We start from the raw sequence: 6,013 nt of genomic DNA on the forward strand, positions 1-6,013 counted from the left end.
GACATACTTTATTGACATACACATTCTTGAAGAACTATAGGCATCAAAACATCACCGTCAGTATAGAAAGTGCCAGCGCCTCACTTCTAAATTGATGTTTCCGCAGCTTAAACTCCCTCTAAATGTTACTCAGACTGAAAGTTCTTTTGTTTTTTTTTCATTTACAATCTTTTTTGTCTTTTTTTTTCATTTTATGTATTTTATCCCATGATTTATGTTAATCTGAACTGTACCACTACTGAACACATCAACAAACGCATGACCCAGAAACGCTAATCCGGCTAACAACAAGTGAAAGCTAGTAAAAAAGCAGTTAGCATAATGCTAACTGTCCTTATTGGCTTTTATTCCTTATCAGCAGGGTGAACTAACCCGTTTTCTACAAAGACAAAGGAAGTACGAAGGTATAAATACCTGAAGGAGGAGAACATTTGCAATGCACTTTAAAGATAAGTTGCTGTATTCACAAGCTAGCTTGTTGTGCTAGCAAGCTGCTTCAGGGTGACTGTTACCCTTGTGAATACAGGACCAGGCCATTAGCATTTAGGCTTGGTTGTGAAACAAAATGATAGAAATGATCATAACCTTGACTAGAACTCTGTTATTTGTAGCCCAAACAACAAATGAAAGCCAGTGGGAATCTGTTAGCACAATGCTAACCTTATTGGCTTTGATTCCTTGCTTACTGAGAAATGCTATCCCTGCTGGAAAAAAAACAACATAGACTGGCATGGCTGGTTACCAGCAAAACCAGCTTATGTTGAGTTTTGGATGCTAATACAGCAACAGACCAGCACTAGACCAGCATAAACCGGCTTAGACCGGCATGAAATTCATGCTGTTCTGCGCTGTTTTTTTTCAGCAGGGACCCTTGGCTTTATTTTGAGACTTGTCTGGACAAAAACAACATAAAAACAAATGCAAACAGCAATAAAAAACCAATTTCACCTCCAACTACCAGCATTCAGAGGCTAGTTAAGGAGGATTTGGATGGTCCTCTCAGCGGTTAACAACATTCTTGTTCACTCTTTGATTCATGGTGGCTGTGGGGACTGTAGAGACGACCAGCTTGCTATTGGACGCTCGTCACCGGCATGTGGAGAAGGTCAGCGGAAAGTTCCGGATAACGACGGAGGCCATTTTGAGTGTGGAACAGAAGTGATACGGAGATTCCATGTTATTTACATGCCTGGTTTAATGAACAAACTCAAAATGGACGCCTCGGAGAGGAGAGAGAGAGAGAGAGAGAGAGAGAGACAGTGGAGAATGGATTGATGGAATTTGTAAGGAGGATTTACAGTGGAACCGGGCCAATGTTGGGGGTTTGGAATAAACTGAACATGCAAGCTGACTGAAACTGTCCACTGTGTGTGATCTGAGTGCCATCGATAGACAGTTTGTAATGGAAGAGCTGGTCCAAGATCGCATCACTGTATAAACCGCCGTAATGGCCAAGGAATGCTGATCACATACCAGCACTGATCCTCACCATTTGTCAAATTCGCTCTGTCTTTAGGTATCCAGATGCCTTAGGTTTCCCTCAGGGTTTGTGGATGGAAATTCACTGGTTGGTGAAACACCAGAACACAGCTCCTAGATCTCATCTCGGATCAGCACTGCTGCGATTACAGGGCTACTGATACAACATTACTTTCCTCTGCTAACTGGCTTGTTAGCATGCTAAAGGCTACAGAAAAGGCATTTACACCATGGCTGTACTTTAGTTTATTACCAGACACAGCAACCACTCACACACACTACGTACATTATGCTTAAACTTCTTAAAAACATGGTGTATGGCCATAGATATACATACATATATGTTCTCTATCTGAGGTAATAAGTCTGTGCGTCCGCCATGTTGGAGAGGTCAAGATCCGCTTGTGAACAAATTCACTTGTATTGAGAGATGATGAGTCACGGGATTAAATCAGCCACAACTTCCTTATTACTCAACCGATTCTCACCAAATCTGTTTATTATAATCCTCAGATTAATCTAGGTTACACTGCTCTCGGTAGCTTTTATTTCTTTAATAACTGATGGTGCTAATCAGTCATCCAGACCAGCAGGAAAGTATTCAGTCTGCACCTGACGTGAGTTTAGTGCTCCAGTAGAAACACAATCAGCAAATCCATCAATATGTGAATCACTTCTAACCTTAATACACATAAAAATAAAATAAACCCCTCAAACCACAGTAAGAAGGTCGAAGCTAAAGTTGGCTTGGTTCCACCTTTAATGGTGCAGCAGTCACTTTCTGGTGCCTGAAGCGGCACCATTTAAAGTGGAACAGGAAAATTTGAACAAGAAGCTGGCAAATAAGAAGCTAATTTCAGGTTTGTGTAAGAAGGTGCTAACGTTAATTTATTGTGAATATCTACATGGATTATGGAACGCCGTAACTTACTGAACTACAAAGCATTAACCATCATTGTAAATAAATAAATAATATAAAGTTAGGATCCCCTGAATAGACTTAAATGTAGTAAGCTTAATATAAAACCAGAGAAAAAACAATCACATCAACAAGTTCTCTGTGCTTCACCAACCACACGACCATATCTACACATAAACACCACACAAACAATACGCATCACACAAACATGAGCGTGGATCACTGCGTTCCCTCTGTTATATAATCCTATCCCACTTTCTGGGAGTAATATTCCTGAAACAGTGTAATTTTGGACAGTATCGTTCTTAAACTGCCGCTCTGTAATGGTACTGAATGCAGTCCAGCAGCGATGTTGACCGCCCCAAAATGGCGGCGCCGTTGACGTGCCTGGCTGGACCCAACGCGGCATCTAGGTATGTATATCAAGTTAAAAATGATTTGAAAGGCTTTACTTTTACATTAATCATATTCTGACTGATAAACAGCCGCGTATTTCAGACTTTGAGGGAAAAATGTACACAGAACAAAACGTTTCGGCTCTGGAACATCTTTATTTACCACAGGGCGGCGATTTTTTTCCGATAACACCTCTAATTTCCCGCGGCTCCTGAGATCTACAAGGCTGCGTTTTTAGATCGTGGTGCTGCCGTTTGGGTCTGAATGATTCCAGTGGCGGTGAAGTCGTTACGGGCCGTGAATTCCGCCCGCTGTGAGGTTGAGATGCCCAGGGAGTCCGCGCGGCGAAACCCGAGTCGCCTGCCGTTTGTTGACACGGTCGCCATGGCTGCGGCGCGAGTGACAGACGTGTAGGCGCGCTCAGCTGTTCGGCGGGAATGTGGAGTGCGCGCTTCCAGGGAGGCAGTAAAAAAGGGGGGGCGAGGGGGGCGGTGAGGGGGACGGTGGGGTGGCGGGGGGGGGTCTCACTGAGAGATCACGAGGAAACTTTATATAATTTTATACAAGCAGAAAATTAATTCATTTACTATTTAATTTAAATATAGAGAGTATTGAAATATATATATATATATATATATATATAGTATACACTAATACATACAGTGATCAGCCATAACATTAAAACCTCATATTTACAGTCATTGTCCATTTTATCAGCTCCACTTACTCTATAGGTGCACTTTGTAGTTCTTCAGTGGTCAGGACCCCCATAGACCCTCACAGAGCAGGTACTGTTTGGGTGGTGGATCATTCTCAGCACTGCAGTAACACTGACGTGGTGGTGGTGTGTTAGTGTGTGTTGCGCTGGTCTGAGTGGATCAGACACAGCAGTGCTGCTGGAGTCTTTAAACACCTCAGTGTCACTGCTGGACTGAGAATAGTCCACCAGCCAACAATATCCAGCCAACAGCGTCCTGTGGGCAGCGTCCTGTGACCACTGATGAAGGACTAGAGGATGACCAACACAAACTGTGCAGCAGCAGATGAGCTATCATCTCTGACTTTACATCTACAAGGTGGACTGACAAGGTAGGAGTGTCTAATAGAGTGGACAGTGAGTGGACACAGTGTTTAAAAACTCCAGCAGCACTGCTGTGTCTGATCCACTCAGACCAGCGCAACACACACTAACACACCACCACCACGTCAGTGTTACTGCAGTGCTGAGAATGATCCACCACCCAAATAGTACCTGCTCTGTGAGGGTCCCTGGGGGTCCTGACCACTGAAGAACAGGGTAAAAGGGGGCTAACAAAGTATGCAGAGAAACAGATGGACTACAGTCTGTAACTGTAGAACTACAAAGTGCACCTATATAACAGTGGAGCCATGTGGTTTTAATGTTATGGCTGATCAGCGTATATATATATATATATATATATATATATATATATACTAATGAGGCTGTAATGTAAACATACAGGGTGCAATGGGAGAAAATGGTCCCCATTTAGGCAAAAAAGTAAGTTTGATGCATTAGATGTGTCTAGTTATGCGTCTCAGTCCACTGATCAACATATTATCAAAGAAATAAGATATTAAGGTCTTTTTAAGGATAAATATTCTTCTATTTTACAGCACAGCAGTTTCTTCACTGCAGAGTGGTGAAATGTCTCCCTCTACGGGCCAAAGTGGGAACACTTTTCAGAGCATTACACCAGGTTTAAAACGTGTTTAAAGGAGCAGGTGTAGTGCATTTCTTATAGTTTTTGCCTGTAACATAAATTAGAAGCTTCTCCTTCATCTTTTTATTTCCCCCTTTCTAAAAATAAATCATACGTAATGAATTTGAATAGTCCATAATATATGAAACACTGCAAGTCTTTCCCAGTACTGTATCTGCAGTTCTCCTCTGAAAGGATGTGTAGCTGATCAAGAAGAACCTCACTGAGAAAAGGAGACGGACACATCAAACAAAGAAGCTGAACAGTGGACTGACCAACCCAGAGTCCAGACCTCAACACCACTGAATGTGTTTGATTACTTCAGAAAATGATCAACCAGCTTCTAAGACTGAACTTTGGAGGTGTGTCTGCAGATTCTTTGAGAGACTGAAAGTGAGTCTCCTGAACAGAATGAACACTGTAATAAAGGTGAAGAGTGGACACAGTAAACACTGAAACATTTCAGCTATTTATTTAACTGAAAAATAAATGGCTTATTTATTATTATTATTATTATTATTATTATTATTATTGAAAAATAAATTGCAATAGCTTATGTTAATTAGTATCGGTTAGCATGGTGCTAACTGCAGGCCTGAATCATCAGACTCGCCTCAAAGCATGTGGAGGTGTTCAGTGATCTCCAATAGACTTGATGTAGTGGTCTCTGACACTGTATGTCACACTGTTACCTCTAATCCATAACAATAATATCCAATTTATTCTCTTATATATGTTCTGTTATAGCTTTTTAATCATCATCATTAAATGACAACTTTAATTATTAGTAACACCCTGTTATCCTAGCAACCACCTGGATTACCATAACAAACACCTAGCAACACCCTAGCAACCACCTAGCAACAACCTAGTGACCACTTGTCACTATATAACCATACTAACCACAGCCTTTGCAACCACATGGGATACCATAGCAACCACCTAAAATGCAGCAGTAACCGTTCGGCAACACGTTAGCAACCACCTGGAAACTACTCAAGCTCTGCAGTTTAGCTAATTGACTCATTTAACCCAATATTTACATTTAAAAGTGTCTCCTCAGCCTCCGTTCGCTCCTCTGCTGACTACGCCATTTTCTCAAATCTTCGCCAGCACACAGTGAACCTCGGGATATGTTGGCTGGTGAAGGATCCACCCGTTGGATCCTTCGTTGCCATGGAAAAGATGGACACACTTCTTGGCTGCATAAGAAGGAGCCTTCGGAATGGGACAGTCTAGTCACTCCGCTGTGACGCAATCGGCCTTCAAATGCAGCCTCCGAAGGACGCAGCCCCTGAATTGGGACACGCCTATGGGCTAAAGTATGTTAGCATAACTAAAACAGTAGTGTTTCCTTTGCTCTGATACACCTGAAGGTCACGGAGGAGTTACATTGGGTGAAATGTAATAAGGTTCTGTGATGGAGTAAGAAACATTTTCCCTACTAAACATGTGTAAGACTCACTGTGGACGGTGTACAAGAAATTTGTCAAAC

The sequence above is a fragment of the Colossoma macropomum genome, unplaced genomic scaffold (genome assembly GCF_904425465.1).
Source record: "Colossoma macropomum unplaced genomic scaffold, Colossoma_macropomum, whole genome shotgun sequence".
NCBI classification, from domain to species: domain Eukaryota; kingdom Metazoa; phylum Chordata; class Actinopteri; order Characiformes; family Serrasalmidae; genus Colossoma; species Colossoma macropomum.